General features: G+C 54.7%; 1 protein-coding gene across 4 annotated transcripts in view; it reads right to left on the bottom strand.

Moving 5' to 3' along the window:
- ADCY7 (adenylate cyclase 7) overlaps positions 1-12641 on the bottom strand; it is a 54836-nt gene extending 42195 nt beyond the window's left edge. Inside the window, exon 1 of one of the 4 annotated variants that reach the window (XM_087870413.1) lies at positions 12577-12641. The gene's annotated coding sequence lies outside the window, so the exon portion shown is untranslated. Of the gene's footprint in view, positions 1-535; positions 785-12576 lie in introns of those variants that run through there. The other 3 variants (XM_087870414.1, XM_087870412.1, XM_045806747.2) reach the window with 3 other exon arrangements.
- Positions 12642-21940: the final 9299 nt, after the last annotated feature.

Genomic DNA, 21940 nt, shown 5'->3' with positions numbered 1-21940 from the left:
CCCACAGAATGTTCCAGAAGGACCTACTCCCACAGGTCCATGTCGGTCCCCGGGGCCCTCGGGGTGGGAGGGGCTGGAGGGAAAGGAAGCTGATTCCATTTTCCTGAGGCATCTTGGTTCTGTCTCTTGGGCATGGGTCACTTTCAGAGTTTGTATTTCGGCTTATTTTTCTTTTTAATGTAACAAACTAAGTTCGACTGCCCTTCCCTCGCTCATTGTTACCGTCATTCAGACGCGTGTACTTGTAAATGTAAAATGACAACCTTGCCAAGAAAAGTGGACATCTGAGAGTCCAGGGCCGACGGGATTCCAGGTGGAAGGAGCCCAGTGAGCACCCCGCCACAGAACTAACAACACCCCCTCGTCGGGCTGGGCAAAGCCTGGGACCAGCTGTCCAGGCCCTCAGTCCAGGAGCTGCCCCGCCTTCCGCAGCCCAGACCCTGTCCACCCCCGGCCGGTGGGGGAGGCCCAGCCCGCGCTCCCCTCAGGCCCAGGCCGCCAGGACACAGGGCGCCCCATCCCCACGGCCCTTTACCTGGCTCTCGTCCAGGCCCCCGGGGTCTGAGCCCGCGTGGAGGTGGCCCGGCCCACGCCCGCCCCTCCACGGCCGGCGTCTGGGCGCACACATGGGAAGCCTCCGCCGCTGGCTACCTACCGAGAGCGAGTCACATCTGGGACCCACAACTTCCTGCTCCACGGCAGCCGCCGCACAAAGGCTAAGGCCGAGCCCTGAGCTCGGCGCCTCCGGGGGTGTGGGAGGGGGGCCTCTCCCAGCTGCAGCGGGGCCCTCAACAGAAGTGGGGAGAGGCATCAGGCCAGGCTCCTGGCTCCAATGACTTCATGGAAATTGGAAGCTTGAAGCTGGAACGCTTTTCAAAAAGTGAAAATAAAACAAGCACCAAAACCTCCGCTAGAAGCCCCGAGAAGACGGTTGGAGGCCAGGAGTAAATGCATCTTTGATGAGCATTAAAGGCGAGAGCGGCCCGGCACCGAGCCTCATCCTGGCTCCCCCGCTCACAGGCAGGCCCTGAGCCTCGGTTTCCCCACCCACGTCGTGATCAGCTCTGGAAGGTCAAAGGCCTCCGGCCTCTTCGGCTGCCTCTCCATTTTACAGCGGCCCCGAAGCCAAGGCCCATGCCTTGAGTTGCTATCCTGAGCAGCTCGAGCCCCCAGAGAACCCCAGCATCCCTGGGCCCCGGAGGCCAGGAAGCAAGCCCCTTCGGCTTGGCCAACTCTCGACTGCCCCATTGGGATCATGTGGTGCTCAGTGTGGAGCAGCAGGCTAGGAAGGGCCGGGAAGCAGAGAGCTGAAGCGTCCTAGGATGGAAGGAAAGGCCCTCCTGGTCCTCAGGGAGCCTGTTCAACAGGTGACCTGGGACCTGGAGTCACTTCCTACCTTTTATCCTGACAGCAACACCTACTGTTTGGTAAGAAAGTAGAGAACAGAGCCCAGTTTTCCCAGCTGACACTCCTGCCTCCCCCAGGCCTCCGTCTCAGCTCCGTCCTCAGAGGAGGCCGTGGCCAGGCTCTTCCCTCCTGACCTGCTGCACCCCCAGCCCTGGCCCCTGGGCACCTGACCCCCCAGCCGTCACAGAGTTCAAGGTCCCGGCAGGCAGGGCCTGTGCGCACAGGCTGAGAGCCTTACGATCAGCATCTGGACACCAGCTATATGCTGGCATCGAGCACAGCCTCACACAACTGCCCATCAGCCCCACGAGGAAGGTCCTGCTATGCTGCCCCTTCTGCAAAACAGGAAGCTGCGGCTCAGAGAGGCCACACTTGCCTAAGCACACACAGCTAAGAAAAGGCAGAGCCCGGATTCAAACTCCAAAATCCCACTATACTCTCCTCCCCATGGCCAGGACCCCTCTCTGGTGCTGGGGACACAAACGGGACTTGGACACAGCCCCCCAATGACCAAGCTCCCAGGCTAAGGCTGTGCCCACCAAGGCCTGCCCAAAGGTCTGGGAGAATCACCCATGGACACGAGCTACGTGGACCAGAGCTCCAGGCAGGGAGACCTCACCCACCCAGGAGCCACAGGCTAGAAAGTGGTAAGGCCACGAAACAGTGGGCAAGAAGGAATAAAACCACCACAGAAACAAGACAGAGCTGTCAGGCGGCCAAAGGACAAATAACGCCAAGCCCTGAGCCAACAGATGTCAAGCCCTTCCCCTCGGGAAGAAACCCCACAGCACCCGATGCCTTTGGGACTCCAGGCAGGTCTCCAGGACAGGGGGTGAGCAGGAAAACGCCATCTGTGCTACAGTCACCTCATCTTTTCCTTCCCCTAAAGTCAGGGGGTTCCCCACACGCCAGAGGAGCCCTGAGAGAGGTCTGAGCAATCAGGCTGCTGATTTGCCAGCCCAGCCCCTCGTCCCATGGACGAGGAAGGAACAGGCTTACAAGCACTAGAGTCAGAGCCCCACGGAGCAACCCTGGCCAAGCTTGATCCTGGAAGCCCAGGAGCCCTGTCTGTAAAGCCACCCGGCTCCTTGGAAGCCTGGGAGGCTTAGGTGAGAAACGTGTGTAAGGCACAGAGAATGTGCTCAGTTAAAGCCAGAAGGCAAGGGAGGCCAGACAGAGTGGGTTCTGTTTCAAACCCCAGATCCTGGCTCTACCACGTGACTACTCAGGTCAAAGGCCTTCCATGGGGGAGCCTGGGTGGCTCAGTCGTTAAGCGTCTGCCTTCGGCTCAGGTCGTGATCCCAGGGTCCTGGGATCGAGCCCCGCATCGGGCTCCCTGCTCTGCTGGGAACCTGCTTCTTCCTCTCCCATTCCCCCTGCTTGTGTTTCCTCTCTCGCTGGCTGTCTCCCTCTCTGACAAATAAATAAAATCTAAAAAAAAAAAAAAAAAAGGCTTTCCATGGCTTTACTATGCCTCCTGAGTCAAGTCCTGACCCCTACAACTCATGTTGTCATCCTCCCCGATTAGGAATCAGAGGCCCTCATTCTATCCTATAACTCATGACCAGTTGCATGACCTCAACCAGTCCCTTGCCCTCTCGAAACCCAGTCTCCTGCCTGTTAAACGAAGGACTGAGCCTAAGTGCGTCCATATGTCCCCACCCGGGGAAAGAAAGGGATCCCAGCACATCCCTGAGCCCACATTTCATGCCTCACTCTTCCATACCTTGACTCAGAGCCTTCTCCACCAGGAATGGTCAAAACGCTGCGCATCCTGCCAAAACAAGTATAAATGCCACCTCTTCCAGGAAGCCTTCCCCAGCGTCCCATCACTACCGCCTCTGGGCTGCAGAGCGCCACAGGCCTCTCCACAGAGGGTTTACAGGGCTCTACTCCTTCTGCAGCAAACATGTCCACTCTGGTAACGGCTCCCTCTTCCTGTGGGGAACCAGACCGCTGTCCACCGAGGAATGGGCATGGGACCCAAAGTGGTCCAGTGAGATCCAGTTGGAAAAAGGTGCTCTCATTTCAACAGCCGGCTAGGCTGGGACCTAGAAGCTACCAGCACCATCTTTGCCACTGCGTAGTCAGCCTCCAAATGACCTCCAACAACCCTCGGGGTTCATGTCCCTCCTACACTCTCTTTGTGACCCACAAAATACGGCAGAAATCACAACGTGTGACTCTGAGGTCATGAAAGACAGCGTGGCTTCCCCCTCGCCCCCTCTTGGAGCACTGGCTCTGGGGGGAGCTGGCCACCCTGTCGTGAGGACACTGGGGCAGTTCCGTGGCAGGGAGCTGAGGGCCCTCCCTCAGGCCGCACCACACTGCCAGCCCTGCGACGGAGCCTCCTTGGACGCAAGCCCTCGGCCCCGGTCCCAAGCCGATGGACTCCCTCTCGCCGCCGCGGCCCTGGCCTGCTCAGGAGTGACCCAGGGTCACCCCTCCCCTTCGGGAGACCCACCTCTCCCGGGCACCAGGCACTCAAGAAGCCCGCAGCGACCTTCCCGCCTAACGGATCTGCACTCAGATTCCCCCCCGAGCGCACAGAGCGGACACACGGCACCCACTCTGCGCCACCTGCGGCCTGCGTGCCCCCTCTCCCGCGCCCGCCTGGGGGTCCAGACAGGCCAGCTGAGCACTGGCGTCCGGTTGCTGGCCCCTCGCTGGCCCCGCTCTTCCAGGCTCGCGGCCAGGAGGGCCGCAGTGAGAGCCCCACGGAGGGGGCCTCGTGAGGCAGCCACGGCCTCGGGCCCCGTCACTCACCTTCTCTCCAGACTGAGTTTTCACGCTTGGGGGGGGTGCATTCCAAGGCATCAACTCACCTCCGGCCCCTGCTTTCATCTCTTCCTGGCTGTGGGCTCAGGGCCGGGCCGGGATCCCTTCCTTTCCCAGACTGGGAACATATGGACGCGCTCTGGCTCACGCCTTCACGGGCAGAAAACCGGCTTTCCAGAGGAGAGGGGCTGGCTGGGGTCATGCGACCGGTTACAAGTGACAGGATGGAACGAGGGCCTCCTAACTCCTACTCGGGGGTGGTCCTGAGGGGCGGCTTGGGGCGAGCCTCAAAGCCACTCCAAATAAACACGTGCTAAGGAAACAGCATCTCGGCTGTTAACCCCGCTGCTCTCAGCCCTCCCCTCCTCTGCGGGAATCCGCCGCCCGCCGCGGCCCTGCCCTGCATCCTGGGGGGGGTACGGCCCACCGGAGGGCAGGCGGCTGGCTCCCGTGACCCTGCCGGCCCCGGCCTCTGCCAGGCCTGGGAGACAGGGCTTGGGACCAGGACGGGGGCAGCCGGGGTCACAGGGTGTTGGGTAACAGCGGAGAATCCTAAAAGAACAGATGTGAAAGTGGCTGCCCTGCCAACCAAAAGTCCTCATTTCCTTTGAAAAACTTGGCAGCCGGGCCGCGCCGGCAGCCGCCTGTCCTTCCCCACACCCAGCTGCGGTGTGGCCCGCCGAGGGGTGGGGGGGAAGGCCACGCGACGCCCCGCAGATCCTAGGGAGGGGGTCACCACCGTGAGTGATGCCACACCATGAAAACGGCAGCCACGGACCAGTGTGTGGAGTGCCAGCTCGGCTTCATTTAACAATAGCACAGACGTGTATTTTTTTTGTACCCAAGAAAATCGAGGGGCTCCTGGGTGGCTCGATCGGTGAAGCATCCGCCTTCAGCTCAGGCCAGGATCCCAGAGTCCTGGGATCGAGCCCCGCATCAGCGGAAAGCCTGCTTCTCCCTCTGCTGCTCCCCCTGCTTGTGCGCTCTCCGCCCCCCAATAAAATTTTTTTTAAAAATCTAGAAGGATGTACTCAAATCTTAGGAGTTACCACTAAGTTGGTAGAACTTCATGGTTTTATGTCCATACCTATCTTCATATTTACGACTATTTTCCAATTTTCTCTAAAAAAAAAAAAAAAATTAACTACCCGTGTTATTAAGAGATACCAGGTAAAACTACCATGAAGGAAAAACAAGAATCAGAAAAAACAATGTCCTGAGACGAAGTTCTCCCCCAGTGCCAAACTCAGCATCCCTTGTAACCAGGTGAAAATGGAGAGGTTTAGGGGCGCCTGGGTGGCTCAGTCGTTAAGCGTCTGCCTTCGGCTCAGGGCGTGATCCCGGTGTTCTGGGATCGAGCCCCGCATCGGGCTCCTCCGCTGGGAGCCTGCTTCTTCCTCTCCCACTCCCCCTGCTTGTGTTCCCTCTCTCTCTGGCTGTCTGTCAAATAAAATCTTTTTAAAAAAAAAGAAAGAAAATGGAAAGGTTTATAATTAAAAATGCTACAACATTCAAGCCACTGAACATCTGTGGCCGCAGGCATCACACAAGAGATGAGAGCAGACAACGCCAACTTCCCAGAAGCCGGTAAGCCCGGCTCTGTCTCCAGCTGCTGTCGTGTGATCCAAACGGAGTGATATCAAGCCTCCAGATTCCCCTCCCGACTCACCGGAGGTTCACAATAGGAGGAATGTGTTGCACGTGATAAGGGGCTCTACTGTCGGAAAGGGATCTGGCTTCAGAAAACCCCCAAAATGGGGCTCCTGGGTGGCTCACTGAGTTAGGCATCTGCCTTCGGCTCAGGTCATGATCTTGGGGTCCTGGGATCAAGTCCCGTGTCAGGCTCCCTACTCAGCGGGGAGCCTGCTTCTCCCTCTGCCATTTCCCCACTTGTGCTCTCTGGTTCTTTCTTTCAAATAAATAACATTAAAAAAAAAAAAAAAACTTGGCACCAGGGACAGAGTGGATGACTATCAATCCTACAGAGGAAAGACGACTTGGGAACGATGTCGTGCAATCTCATTATATAGACCTTATTTGGACCCACATTTTTAAAAACTAAAATAGATGTATATATTTGATATATATATGGAACGATTGGAAATTTGAACTCTGAATGGATAGCTACAATGGTAGAGAATATTGCTAGGTTTCAGGTGTGGTAATAATCGGGGGGGGGTGTCACATCGCTTCTCTGAGCCTCAGCTTCCCCATCTGTTGAGATGACCCTATCTTGCAGTAATATATACTACAATTTGTCCAGACAAAGCGATAGGTCTGGAGGGGAAAGTGTGGGGGAGAAGGGAGGACTCCAGGGTGGCCAAGAGCTGGAAACGGTGGCCACTAAGGGATGGGTATGCAGTGGCGGTCACGTCTGTCTTCCCTGTATCCCTGTAATCCTTCCCTAGTGAAGCTGAGACCTGGTCCCTGGAAGAACTCTGGCGTCTTGTCCGAGTCTCAGCAGTGAAGGGGTCGTGGGAAGCCCCTTCCCACCGATGGGAAATGTGCTGTCCTGGGAGGGAGAGCCACGCACCCCAGGTCCCAGAGCTAGAACTTATCGACAAAACCAAATTCAATCCTGCTCCCGGCCCCACCCCCAGACCACAAGGGATGAGCTCCCGACCGGAACCTCAGGCCCCTGTGCAGGGGGGTGGGGTAGGGGGGTGGGCAGGGTCCCAGGCTCCACTGTCACCCCCTTACCGGGCAGACACACTCCTCCTCCTTGGCTTCAGCCTCCACCCGCCACCCCTACAGGAGCTTAAAGGCTTCCAGGACTAGCCAGGGCCCTGCAAAGCCCTGGTGGGAGCCCCTCCCCGCCTCACCTGCTGACCACAAAGCAGTTTCCCGGGAGGGAGCAGAGCGCCCTCTGTGCCCCCAGACGCTGCCTACCGCAAACCTGCGTCTGCCGGGCAGGGGGTGCACCCCTCCTCATTTACGCTACACAAAGAATCCCCAGCGTGTGCAAACCCTTGCTGCCGGCTCCCTTGGAGGAACGCTCTAACCACAAAAATATCAGGAACAACCTACGTGTCCAACAATAGGGGACGGAGAAACCCCCCAGGTCTGCTGGCGCACCGGAGGCCAGGAGGCCGGGCCAGCCTGATGTGCCTGAGATCCCCGAGGACTGCAGTCACAAAGCGTGGGGGCACGCTGGGCTGGCGGAACTTTCCTTAGAGGACAAGAAAGACATTTGTCGTGTGCAATTTGTTTTCCTGTCCTTAAAACAAAACAAAAGCCCTCTGGAAGAATATATACCCGTATATTAATGAGTTCCTTCCAAGAGTACAGATTCTGGTCTTTTTCCTCACTTTACTGCTTGAGTTTTCTTATTTTTCAATAATGTGAATTTTTTCTGTAATTAACATAAAAAATTCAAGCCATGTAAAAGGAAGATATGAGCTGACTTTGTCCTTCTCCTGGGAAAGTAAAAAGAGCCTTGGCCAAGGAGACAGAAGCAGCATGGCTGTGGGACCTCTGAAGTTCACATCGCTTCTCTGAGCCTCAGTTTCCCCATCTGTTGGGGAGACCCACCAAGTGCACTCCTCCCACCCATCCCCATGGGGGCCGTTCCCTCCTCTGTGAGATTGGGACTGTAAGGCACACTTACAAAGCCATGGAAACGGTGCCCACCCAGCCTTGTCCTCCCCACCGCCCACCCCCAGACAGCCAGGCCCATTTCCTGCCTTTGCTCCTTCATCCGCCTCTCGGGTACCTCCTGACCCTGCATCCAGGCTGGTGGGGACCCAGGGGCGTCGGAGGCCACACACTGGAATGAACAGTCCTCATGGCCCCACGCAGAAGTCCACCCTGCTTGAGGCTGACATGCCAGACCCTTCTGCCCGCCCTCCAGGAAGGTGGTAAAACCCCACCTGCCAGAGGAAGACCCAGAGGCTCAGAGGGGATAACTGACTACCTACCCGCACACACCAACCCAGATGAAGACTGCAGCCTGGGGACCTTCAGTGAGCCCCTCCAACACTCTAGACATGGGGCCGGCGGGGGAGGGGGGGGTCAGCCATTCTGCATCCCTCTGGAAGAGCCAGGCGCACTGCTTAGGGCTGCGGGCGGGATTGAGGGAGGACCGGGGTGTGACACGGCATAAAGCTGGAAATCTGGGTTTTTGTGTAGAATCTCATAGTTTCAGATTCTGACAATGAATCCAAAATAAATAGTAAGCCGTTCTCCTATCAGTGCTCTGGACTTACTGCTGTGTGACCCGGAGCAAACCACTTAACCTCTCTGGTCTTCAAGTGTGTCATCTATAAAGTGGAAAAAACACCGGTCACTGGGACAATAAGCTACACTTTGCCCAGACTAATGATAATAAAAAGCAACAGTGAACAGGGAATGCCAGGCACCATTCTAAGTAACGTGAATTAATGTCATTTCAGTCCATTACGCATTTTTTTTAACTTTGCATTTTGAAATAACTTCAAACTTTCAGAAAAGTTACAAGAAAAGCACAAAGAATCCCCTACACTTTTCACGTAGATTTGCCTACTTGTGCTGTCTTGTGTCACTTTAAGATCTGTCTCTATACGTGTCTCTCTTCAGTATTTGGAAGGAGATTGCTTCCGCTGTACCGCTCTACCCCTAAATATTTCAGTGCATGTTTCCGAAGAACAAGGACCCCTATAAATAGTTATCAGGTCATTTAACGTTGACACAATGCTTTTATCTACAGTTCATATTCAGTTTCGTCCACTGTCCCAACAAGGTCCTGTATGCAATAGTTTTGTTGTTTGTTTGTTTTTTCCCCAGCCTGAGTTCCCATACTGAGTTTGGTTGTCCTGTCCCCTTGGTCAGCTTTAATCTGGAACCGTTCCTTAACCTTCAAGATAAGTATTCTTACGGTCTCCATTTCACAGATGAGAAACAAGCTCAGAGAGGTTGAAGCACTTGCCCTAAGTCACACAGCTGGGAAATGTCGAGCTGAGACTCAAGCCCAAGAGGTCCCCTCCAGAGGCTGTGCTCTTGTCTGCTGGGCTGTAAGAGCTTGCAAATAATAGGCTTTGTTGTTAATAGCTGGAAACAGTGGCTCCCTCTGCAAACAGCCGGACTGCTCCCAGCCACCTCACTAGGCAGGTGGTCATTAACTGAAGGAGTGGCCTCCTGCTGCCTGCTCTGTACACCTGGCAATGGCCCTGGCCCCGTGCCCACCACCGCACCCTGCGGGGTTCCATGCAGCCCCCTCTATAATAAGCTGGGAGACAGAGAGGGCAGTGGAGGGCTGGGGGTGGGAGGGAACCATGGCGCCTGCCTTCCTCTCTCCCCCCTCTTAAAGTGACAATTCAGGCTCAAACGTCCATGTTCAAAAGGCAGAGGAAGGCAAAGGCCCAAGAACCAAAGCCTGAGGTCGAAAGGGCCCCCAGGCCAGGTCCCTGACCCACAGTCCCCCAGCACTGAATGAGAACCCTGAGGTCGGCTGTCCAAGGGGGGGGGGGCAGAGCACTTTCTAAGACGTGTGAGGGGGTTGCATGGGAGGGAGGGTTTACAGGAAGAAGGCACAGCAAGCGCGAGGGCCGGGAGGTAGGAGTGGAGTTCCCCGTGCAGGGAGCAGAAAAGATGCAGGGCTCGAGGGGTCGTGCAGTCTGTGCTACTCAGGCCGGAGAAGAAGCCTGTGGGCTGATCGCACACACTCGCTTTCCTCAGTGAGGACCCTCCGGGATGTGGTGTCATCAACAGCTCTCTGGGCCTGGAGCCCCTCTCCCCAGTTCTAACCTAGGCCAAGCACCAGCTGAGGAAACCGCTCTCTTTGGTTCCCAGATGGGTGTGGCTCAGGGCCTGGAGGCTGTCGTCACTCGGCTCCCATCTACCTGCCAGCCAACCCCCATCAGATGGCTCTCCAGCAGCCGGGGTCGGGAGCCACAGCTCCCCTCGGACTCGCCGCGGGGGAAGCAACACTGCCAACAGGAAGGTCTGCAGCAGACCAGTTAGCACGTTGTCTTCTGCTTGAGTTCCAGGCCGTTCTGTTGGTTTTAAGGCTCATCTGTGCTGAAATATTTCAAAATCCTAGGACCTTCCCCTTGGACGCCCTATTAAATTCAGAAGTTTCCGTCTGTCCCCAGACCAGACCTGCAAACCCCAGTCCAAGCTTCAGAGGCAGAACTGCTCTTGAAAAGTTTTCCAGAGCAAATGAAAAAGGAATCAAGTTTTGCTTTTCTTCCTTTTAGACAATTTTGAAAATATAAAAGCATGAATAAGGCAGAAAATGATAGATCACCAGACTCCCCCAAAGATGTCCCAATGAAGACCTCTCCCCGTCCGTCCTTCCCCAGCGTGCCACGCGCAGACGGGCCTGCCTGTGAGGCGCTCCCTACACACGTGTTTGGGGTCAGGTGCACTTTGTCTCCCCCAATGGGTTAGTGGGCTCGGGAGGGCAGGGAGCACGCCTAACTCACCTCTTTGCCTCCTGCCCAGGCTGGCCGCTCAAGGCTCCCTTAGCTGGAGTCAGCCACAGAGTCACCATAAGCCGCTATCCCCCGTCAGCCGTGCCTGTGCGCCTAGGTTCAGAGGAGAGCATCCCAGAGGTGGAGGTCAGCAGCAAAGCCCCAGAGCATCCTCGGGGAAAAGGCAGGAGCAGGAGGAAGGGAGAGGTGAGCCGGCAATGTGGTGTGCCCTTGGTGGAGGGAGGGGAGCAGAGTGGATTTAAGGGGTCCACTTGAGACTCTGCCTGTTGGGGTGGGGTCAGGCTCCCGACGTATACTCAAACAGACTTCACCAGAACCAGGTGAAACAGACCCGCCAGAACAGGATGGGGAAAGCTAACAGGCCAGGCCCTAGTCCCAGCCCCAGGCCTACGTTGTCAAGAGAACGTTGAAGACCTCAGCTTTCCCACCTGTAGATGGGGCAGGTCATTCCGGCCCTAAGTCACAGGATCCAATGGTAGAGGGGATGTGCTGCGGCTCTGTAAGCCACCTGGCCTCAGAAATCCAAGGGCTCCCACCTCTCCCTGCCCACCCCGCCCCCCCGGCCATAAAAGGCCCAAGAGCAACCCCTCTCCAAAGCTTAAGAGCATCAAGAGCGGAGCGAAGAGGACCCCACCTGTGAAGACCCCAAACATCGAGCCCTGGGGGAGGCAGCTGCCCGCCTCTGCTCCCCTGGCTCAGCTGGCCACTCCTGTGGGGCCTCCTCACCACACCTGGGGTCTCCCCCCCCCACAGCCCCAGGTCCACACCAGACACGCTCCCCGCTACTGTGAGGGCAGCTGCCCACGTGACAAAGCAGTGACTGAACAACGGAGCCCCAAACCCCTGCCTGCCCAGCCCGCTCATCACGCCGAGATCCGCGCGGGCCTGTTGGCCCTTCATTCACACCCCCTTGAGCATCCCTGGGGACCAGTTCTGGGGGCACCTTGGCAGGCCCAACGCTGCTCCGGATCCGGCCGTTCCGGGCACAACCCCACCACCCAGGGCAAATGTGCTCCTTGTCCGCAAGGCTCCAATTCTAGCAACGGGGCCTAAACTCTCATTTCCAGCTTTGACTCTGGGACTCAGAAAGAACAGGAGCTCTTGGCCTCCGAGGGAGGGGACCCAAGATAGAAACCTTCAACCGCCCCTGAGAGAGGCTCCAGCTTCTCTCCCCCCACCAGGGTCAGCTACCACCTTTACCCATTTCCTCCAGGTGTAAGGTTTAGGTTTCAGGTTTCCTCCAGTGGGATTTAAGTCACGGGCCAGCGCCTTGCGCTCTCCCCCCTCCCATCCCCCCTTAACCAGCGAGGAGATTGCCTCCAGCCCCAAGCCCTGGTCTGGCCCTCACTGAGCCTTCTCCCCTTGAGGTGTTACTGTTACTTTCTGTACACTCTACTGGCCCCCAGGGGCCCGGGCCTTGTCCAAGTCTGGGAAACCTAACCAACCAGCCCCTCCGGACCATCCCAGGCCAACGAGCCTGCCAGCACGGGTCCGAGGGTAACCGGCCCGGGGTGCCAGCGGGGGAAGGCACAGCGCCGTGGCCCTCCGGCAGGTCTCAGTCTTACCATCCGGAAAGTGGGGCTGGGCCCCAGCTCCTAACAGCTGGGGCTCTGTCTGCGAGGCTTCTCCCGCAGCACTAGCCGGGAGGGGGGCAGAGGACCCAGGGAGGGAGCATCCGAGAAGACGCACCCCAAACCTCGCAGGAAGAGGAGGAGAGCGCGGGGAACCGGGCCGCTCGGCCCGGCATCCCGCCTCCACGCCCTTCCCGGGAGGCCCGGCCGGCCGACGCCGCCCCGGCCCCACACCCACCGGGTCTCCGCCTGGGTGCGGCCGGGCCGGCGCGCGGCAAGGAGCGCGCAGACACCCCGCGCGACACCCCCCACGGCGCCGGGGCCCGGGGACGCGAACGGCGGCGCGCGCTGCCCCTCGGGGTCGCCGCACCTCCCCGCGCCGGGTCCCGGGTCGCCGCTGCCGCACTCACCTGCCGCCGCCGCCGCTCCCGCCGGTGTTCCGGCCGCCGTCGCCGCCGCCACCGCCTCCGCCGCCCGAGTGGCCGCGCCGGCCGCGGGCGGGATCCGGCGGTGCGGGCGGGGGGGCGGAGCGGCCGCAGGCGCCCCCCGCTGGCCGCCCGAGCCCCAAGCCCGAGCCCCAAGCCCCGAGGCTGGCCGCGGGGGGGGCCCGACGCCCCGTCCGCCTTCAGGCGCCGCCGGCCACCGCCCTGCTCGTTTCTCACCAGAAGCGCCGAGAACGACCCCCGCCGGTTCCCCGGGCCCGCTGAGAACGCTAGCAGGAAACCAACCTTTCCCTAAAATACCAAAATATATTTTCTCAACGTTACGCACGTGTGTGGACGCACCAGGTGCTGCTCCACCCCCAGAGGGAAACACTTTCTAGCAAACTCTTTCAGCTGTTTCTGCTCCAGTTCACCACCACCCCCCTTCCAGGAACGCCCCTTTCTAGAAGGAACTATAGACTTGGGGCTAATGCGCTCCTGCCAAGATGAAGGAAGCTTAGGTGGAAACTTTCTGTGTCTCCCCGGCCTTAAACTCCCGGGGTGTCCGGAGATGGGAGCCGCCCCCCAGCACCGTGTTCACAGGCACCAGGGAGACAAACCCCGCCTAAGAAAGTAGGTATTCGCAGAAAGTAGGTGTGTAACCCCATCGTGACCCCACTCACTGCTGCCTACAGCCCAGGGTGGGGCCCCAGTGTTGGCAGCAAAAACATCTGCCCTGTTTCCGAGGCACCCGGGCTGGGTGAGCAAGAAAGCACTCCTGAGTCACCGCTGGGAGGGACAAAAGAGACGACTGAAGGGGTAATCAAGACCAGCAGAGCGTTTAACTGAGACCTTCATGAGTCCCCTTGTCCAAACTGCACTTCTGCCCATTACTGAGAGGGGTCCCGTGGGCAGCCGTGAGGCCCACTTCTCCCGCCCCAACCTCGGAGTCCCTGGCCCGAGATCAGCAGGAAAGATTGCTGAGAACGTGCAGTTTAACACGCACGCAGGTGATCCAATGACAAGCGGGTTGGAGAAACTCTGATCTACGTGGAGCCCCGGGATGGAAGCCCTGAGCCAGGTGCATTCGTTTACCCTGCAGGGAAGAGACACCCAGGCTCTGGGTCTTTCGCCTTGACCCCGCAGTAGGCCTAGAACCCAGCCCTGTGGACACCTACTTTGGAACTATGCTGAGGAATCGGATGGCATTATGCTGGAAGGTCAAATCTGATTTCCATCCCAGATGGCGGGCAGGAGGGAGGTCCCAGCTGAGACTCCCAACCCTTCTGTGCAGCAAGCCTGCCCTGATCCCCTAGTCCAGTTCCCACCGCCTCTGGGTTTCCAGGGGTAGCACCTGGCCCCATGGGTGGCGCTGGACTGCTACCCTGGCGAGGTCACTGCTGCATCCCGAGGGCTCACAGGGCAAGATCCTGGGACTTCCCTGGACGGGAAATGGGAATCCCCGCAGCGGGCGGGATCGTGGGCACACCTGATCTTCATCAGCCGCTTCTGCACCTCGCCCCGCCCACCCTGCAGCTCCGCCCCTGAGCAGAACCCAGGAAGTGAGTTTGCCCCAGGCCTCGAGACCAGTGGACGTCTCAGCTCCAGGCTGGTGTGTCCTAGCGGTCAAGATCAAGCCTGGAACGTGAGGGGTGAGACCTGGGCATGGGATGGACCTGCTGGGCTCACGCTCAGGCCTCTCCCTTCTGCCTCTTCAAGCGCTGGGAGCCCTCAGCCCCCTTGCGGTGTATTGGGGTGGGGGGCGATGCTATGACTTCCCACCCGGCCTTGTGTGTGTCGTGCTGTTGTAATTGTATGACCGGCAGGCCTGACAGCAGACAGGAAAACGGAGCTGGGGAAAGTGAGCGCCGCACAATGCTTGCATCAGTGTGTACCATTAACTGACCACTCATTGCCAAGACAGCTCTACCATGTGTGCTGTGGCCAGCTGGCTCACAAGGCCCCCTTCCGTGCCGCCCTCAGTGAGTGACTCGCGGACTGGAGCCAAAGTCAGAAGCGCCCAGAGGCCTGGTGGAAACACGCACTGCGGGGCCCCACTTGGAGTCTGATTCAGCAGGTCTGCAGTGGCTGCGGAGAGTTTTAACTTCCACCAAGCTCCCCAGGGGTGCCAGGGCTGCTGGCTCTCAGGCCAGCCTCGGTGGCAAGGCTCTAAGGCATTGATTTCCAAATACGGTTAGAGCCCCACTCCCAGAAATTCTGATCCTGGGGAGGGGGTCTGCAAATAGGCATTGTTTAAAAAAAAATAAATAAAGCCAGGTGTGTTTATTTAGTGACAAGGATGGCACTTCAAATCAGAAAGGAAAAGGAATGATTTCTTCCGTATCTAAGTGTTGGATGAATTGGACACTATTAGAGGAAAAACTATCCAGGACCACCTCACACCATACTAAAACAACAATAAGAAAAACAAACAAACAGGGGCGCCTGGATGGCTCAGTCGTTAAGTCTGCCTTGGGCTCAGGGCGTGATCCCAGTGTCCTGGGATCAAGCCCCGCATCAGGCTCCCTGCTCTGCTAGGAAGCCTGCTTCTTCCTCTCCCACTCCCCCTGCTTGTGTTCCCTCTCTCACGGGCTGTCTCTCTCTCTGTCAAATAAATAAATAAAATCTTAAAAAAAAAAAAAAGTTGAATGTCTCTGTCCAGGTGAGGGGGTCTCCAAATGTCCACATCTCGTGTGTTTGTGATTTTAATTTTCGACTATGTTGGAAAACTCCAGGGCACGTTTGCCCGAAGAGTCCCTCATTAGCTGCCCCAGGGCTGGTGGGAGGGCTGGCTCCTGCTGCTAGAGGGCCAACAGCATGTGTTGCCGGAATGATTTGCGGTGGCAGGTCACAGGTCAGGGTCTTGTTGCGCTTGTGCAGAGAGAAAATTTAAAAACCTAAAATAAATCACTTGAACAGAAGCTGTGAGTCACTTACTTCGGCAAACCCAGCCCTTCTCCTTAGCAGGCCACGGCCAAGCAGGACAGTGAGCAACTTTACTTTCCCAAGATTGCTTATCATTTCAGCTCCGGCTCAACTTCTCACTCATCACTACGCGGAGCAGTGTGGGCCTTCCCAGCCAGACGGTCCTTGTTGCTTACCCTTAAGAGAGGAGGAGTTTCCTTTCTTATCACAGACACGATGCTCAGTGAGGACCTGTGGACCTATGCAGCTAATGGTTTTCTAGAAGGGGATTATGAACTTCACAGTAGACAATGAAACAATCCAAAGATAAGAATTGGAAATTCTCTCCTTCCTTCCACTCCCTGAGATAACTGAGTCTCAAGGCTTGAGATGTACTCTTTCAATACCCTTCTCCCTGGCAATCCAATTTTACGTTAGAAAACTAGCCACGGGGCGCCTGGGTGGCTCAGTTGGTTAAGCGTCTGCCTTTGGCTCAGGTCATGATCCCGGGGTCCTCGGATCCAGCCCCATGTCAGGCTCTCTGCTCAGCGGGGAGCCTGCTTCTCCCTCTCCCTCTGCCCCTCCCCCCTGCTTGTGCGCGTGCTCTCTCTCTCTCTCTGTCAAATAAATAAACTCTTAAAAAAAAGAGAGAGAGAAAGGAAGGAAGGAAGGAAGGAAGGAAGGAAGGAAGGAAGGAAGGAAGGAAGGAAGAAAACTAGCCAGATCAGGGTGCCTGGGTGGCTTAGTCGGTTAGGTGTCTGGCTCTTGGTTTTGGCTCAGGTCATGATCTCTGGGTCATAAGGTTGAGCCCCACATCACGGTCTGTGCTCAGCTGGGAATCTGCTTGAGATTCTGTCTCTCCCTCTCTCTCTCTCCCTCTGCCCATCCCCCCCTCAAGCTCTCTCTCTCAAATAAATATTTTTTTTAAAAAAACTAGCCAGACCAAGTCATTATGCTATACACCTTGAACTTACAGAGTGCTGTATGTCGATTATATCTCAATAAAACTGGAAAAAATTGGCCAGAAAAGATGGCGGATGGAACACACCATGTACATTTGCGGCCTCCATAAGTCCACTAGAACAGTGACGAAAGGTTTTTAGCGCCCCTAAGAATGCAGAAAATGAGAGGAAGAAACAGCAATCTGAATGCAGAAGGTGGAAAGCAAATCGATCAGTGGTGCTGACTTGGGAGACACAAGAAATGCACGCCTGAATTGGCCGCCAGGAAAGCTAAGAATCGACCCCATTTACACGGGTAAGCCGCGAAGGCTCAGAGGCTGGAAGTGCCAGCTCTCTCCAGCAGCCGGGGAGCGCTAAGTTAAAGGAGGGAGGTTGCACACCGAGGAAGGAGTTAAGAGTGCCCATCTCTCCCCACACCTGACCACCACTGGCCAACTGAACAGCCACCCCTCCCCACCCAAGCAGGGTCTGCAGGGTTTTTCTCTGGAAAAGCTAAAATACCAAGCCCAGCTGGAGAAAAAAGAGAGAAATTTAAAAGTCGGATTTATCGGGGAAACAGAGACATCCCCTGCCCCCCCGCCCCCCCCCCAAGCCAGCACTGTTCCCCCTCAGCTCCCAGGATGAGGGCAGCCAGGTCCTTACCCCCAGGCTGGAGGAATTCTCTGGGAAACCCCACCAGCCGAGTCCCAGAGATCCTCTCCTCCCCGCCATGAAGCCTGACCACGCTGAGGGAGCCACGTGGCTGACCGCCACATGGAGTGGTAGAGAATCCCACGAGCGTGGTGGGCCCCCCTCCCATACATGTGCAGGAACCAGAAAACAGGCATCTGAGGAAGGCCTCTAAACCGGAAAAGAGAGCCCAAGACAACAGAAAAATGAAGTTGACAGAGACTAGACAGGCAGACAGAAACTTAACTCCATCATTAATACCTTCAGAGATTCAAAACATATATTGTGACCACGAAACCAAGCAGGATACTGTTTTTTAACCAGGAACATCTGAGGACAGAAAAGAACTCAACATGAAAAACGTGATAGCAGAAATGAAAAACCAACAGAAGGGCTGGAAGATCAAGGTGAATAAAATGTCAGAGATGGAATATAGGGTAGGAGAGAGAAGAAAACCAGAGCATCGGTCCAGGAGACTCAATATCTGAGTCATCGAGGAGTCCAGAGAACACAGCAGGGAGGAAAACAAAAAACGAATTCCAGATTTCCCAGTAACACGGGACCTGTGGGGCGAGATGGAAAGGGTTCACGGCACCCAGTGCCCCGTACAATAGGTGACCACAGACCCACCTAGTTTCCGTAACAGCGACATTTCAGAATGCTGGGAACCAAAACAAAGATCTGAAAAGTTTCAAGAACGACAACAAAAGAAACATGTTACAACGAACTTTGCTCACAACAGCGTGAGGAACGATGAAGCAATGCTTTCAAATTCTGAAGGAAAATCCTTCTCCAACCCAGAATTCTGTGTCCAGCAAAACTATCACTTGAGCATAAATGAAGAACAGGGTCAGAGGTTTCCAGCCTGCGCCTCCTCTCCCAGGGAGCTCCTGGGACTGCGCCCTGATGAGAGAGCTTATCGACTAAAGAGGAAAGCGTGGGGATGCGGAGAAGAGGAGCTGCCCCCGGCGTGTGTGCAGGGAACAAGCGGACGTGCAGAGAGAGCAGGCTGGCACGTGCGCACCAGGCACGGCTGGGCAGAAGCTCCAGGACGGGCGCCCCTGACAAGATGGAAGTGAGGGGATACCTGAGCTCCCGAGCGTTTGCAGAGTCTTAGAAGATGGCAGCGATGAGGGGGTAACTGGGTGACGGGCACGAAGGAGGGCACGTGACGTAATGAGCACTGGGTGTCATATGCAACTGATGAATCACTGACCTCTACCTCGGAAACGGATAATACGCTGCATGTTAGTTAATTGACTTTAAATAAAATAAAATTATTTTTAAAAAAGTACATGGAAAACTAACAACAACAAAACAAAAAATCCTTCAAAAGACAAGCAAATGAGAAAAAAAAAAAAAAACTTGTGCAGGGGCACCTGGATGGCTCAGTGGGTTAAGCGTCTGCCTTTGGCTCAGGTCATGATCCCAGGGTCCTAGGTTCAAGCCCCGTATCAGGCTCCTTGCTCAGTGGGGAGTCTGCTTCTCCCTCTGCTGCTCTGCCGGCTGCTCCCCCTGCTTGGGCGTGTGCTCGCTCTCTCTCTGACAAACAAATAAATAAAAAATCTTTTTTAAAAAGGGCAGAAAAATAATCTTTCCATTACACAGTTCAACTGATAAGAGCACCATCTACACAGTCACAGTACTATAAATGCTGAATGTCGGGGAACAATTCGATATAATTCTATTGGGAGGCTGGGGTGCAGAAGTTCAGGGGTGGTAAGAAGTCAAAACATAATTTTTTTTTTCAAGTAGGCTCCACACCCAGCGTGGAGCCCAAAGCGGGGCCTGAATTCACAACCCTGAGATCAAGACCTGAGCCAAGATCAAGAGTCTGACTCCTAACCGACTGAGCCACCCGGGTACCCCTATTGTTTTTTAAGTTGTCCCTATGCCCAACCTAGGGCTCGAACTCACAACTCCGAGGTCAAGAGTGGCAGGCTCCACCAACTGAAAACCAAGAAGTGGCATTAGAGGGGCGCCTGCCTGGCTCAGTTGGTGGAGCCTGCCACTCTTGACCTTGGGCTTGTGAGTTCGAGCCCTAGGTTGGGCGTAGAGATAACTTAAAAACAGAATTAAAAATCTTTTTTAAAAAATCTTAAAAAAAGAAATGGCATGACAAGTATATTATTTCGAGACATCGGGGTAAACACTCCACCCGCCCCAAATCACCGGAAGTTGAAAGTGGCTGCCTCAGGACAGGGAGAAAGCAGAGGGAAGGGATGGGAGACAGACTCTGAGAACTGTTTGACTTTAGGACAAAACCACTGCTCTGCCCCAACCACCTGCTTGTCACTTCCTTGGCAGGGCCCAGCCCAGATCCCCAGAGCCCCTCCAGCCGGGCCCTGCCTGGCAGCCTTGCACACACCTGTCTCCATAGGCTGCTCCTGTGTGCCCTTCCCCCTTACCTTCCGTGTTCCTGTGCAGAGGTCTTGCCTACTTATGTGAAAGCACCGTTTTCTTGGATTGGATTTTAAAGAACAAAGATGCATGATGTAATGCACCTTACAACTATTTTGAGTTCTTGGGCAAAGCCACATTCCTGAAGACACCTGCTGGATGATTTAAGTACAAAAATGGTTTGCATTTGTGCAGGGGTGAGCAATAGCTCTTTTGAACATTGATACACCGTTTAAACAGGCCACCTGATACTTTGAACCCTCTCCTGTTTCATGTTAATATTGGCATTAAACCTTGACATTTTTATCTCTAATGGGTTTCTCTTCAACATTTTAATCCCATGTTTGCAAATAGGCATCAATTACTTGCTTTAGAAACACAGACACACATAGATACAAATTTATGCTATTTCCTCAATGGATTATTTCATGGATGCGTTTGGGTCTTTTAAATGGTTTCTTAGACAAGCAAAAAGGATAAAACGCTTTACTTAAAAGGTGAAAAACGTTCCCAATTTAAAAATCAAACCTAACCTGGTAAATAGAGAACAGCTCATAACAGACTTCTCTGGACACTGATGAATAGAAATTATAGCAGAAATTTTACAATCACATAATGAGAGCCTAAGAAGGTGATTTCAAGGAAAGTATCTCCTAACAAAACCAAACATCACTGTTTCTAAGGAGTAGGGAGATGACTGTCTGGAACTTCCCACAACCACCTTTTCGTCCTCTCTTTTTCCAACAACACTTTCCAGATTTCCCCCACAAAATTCAAGGCAGCTCTCTGCTCTCTCTGACCCAGATAACTGGCTCCTTCTCGCCAGAGTCCCGCTCTGCTCACCATCCGAGTCATCCTCCTTTAAGACAGAGAACATTTTTAGAGTTTTAGTCGTTGTTGCTTGCAGTTACGGAGGGATCGTGAAATGAAAATATCAAGTTTTAGGGGGCAGGTGGCAGAGAATGATCAATAACTGGTTTTTTAAAATCACTTTAGTCAGGGGCCACGTTTTCTAAAAAGTTTCAGATGACCATGTTGCCTTTACCCTTCAGTCCTAGCAGAAGTATCAAAGATGAAACTTCTTAAAGCAACTCATGAAAATGCACCTAAAAGAAGATAAAACTGGGGTAATTTTTTTCCCCCTAGAAAACTCAGTTCAGGAGGAGAAGTGCCATCAAATAGCAATACTCTTAACAAAACCCGTCTGAGGGAAGCTCAAGGACTGGGTATTTCACGGGCCTATAGGCTTATAAGGGCCTTGGGGTATCTGACGTGTTAATTTACTAAAGGCACTTGCAAACGAAAGTTGGCATCATGAAAAGGAACGAAATAGACCGGTGTCTGTATTGACAGGGCACGCGCTCTCTAGAGGGTAGGGGACTTGCAGAATACCACAGTATGGTACCACTTACGTAAAAGGGCAAAAGACACCCCTGACATTATAGGTGGGCAGATACGTTTATGTATGTAAATACATTTAAAAAAAATCTAGGCAGCTACATCCCAAAATATGAAAGTGGTTAGCTCTGGGGAGCTAGGTGGGATTAGACAGTAAAGGGCCTGGGGCACCTGGGTGGCTCAGTCGGTTGGGCGCCTGCCTTCAGCTCAGGTCGTGATCCCAGAACCTGGCATCAAGCCCGCACTGGGCTCCCTGCTCAGCAGAAAGTCTGCCTCTCCATCTGCCCCCACCCCCACTCATGCTCTAATAAATAAAATCTTTAGAAAAAAAAAAGGGGGGGGGGTAAAGGGCAACCAGATCCCTTCATTTAGATATTTACATATTATTTACATTTCTTCACAATGGAACATTCACATATTGGTTGAGAAATTAAGCAAATGCGCTGTGTCTGGGAAGATGGACAGAACTGTCCTGTATATTCAGTTCATTCTCTGTAATTTCCCATTTGAGGAACTTCTGGGATGCCAACAGGATATTTTGATTATACTTTTTTTTTTTTTTAAGAACATTTCCAATCAACGTGCGAGAAGCGATAAGAGACCAGGCTGGAGGGGCAGGCTGGTTTAGCGGCCAGTTGTCTATAAGCTGCTGAGCTACTCTTCACTCTGAATCAGCTGGTGATGACCTTGAGGGAAACTATCCAGGATTTTCTTCGCCACCACTCAGCTGTGTTCCAGGCAAGCACCATCTGTCCAAGTCCTGGGACTGCCACTCCTCCCTCAGGAAAACATACTCGGGCTTGCGCTTGGCTATTAACCCTGCTTCTTTCTCTGTTCTTTGCAGAACCAGACATGTTCATTATTCTACTGTAACAGTCTGTGTAATGTGTCGCTCCACGAAACCTATGGTAAAGTATTTCAAATTCTTAGCACAGCAAGCATAACCCCTTGCATTAAAGCAAAGGATAGAACTGGGTTGGTATTTGCGAATAACAGACTCTAGGGGGCTGTGCAGAGGC

The sequence above is a fragment of the Ursus americanus genome, chromosome 21 (genome assembly GCF_024610735.1).
Source record: "Ursus americanus isolate L20-20 chromosome 21, mUrsAme1.1.p, whole genome shotgun sequence".
NCBI lineage: Eukaryota > Metazoa > Chordata > Mammalia > Carnivora > Ursidae > Ursus > Ursus americanus.
This window is presented reverse-complemented; position numbering and strand designations above follow the sequence as displayed.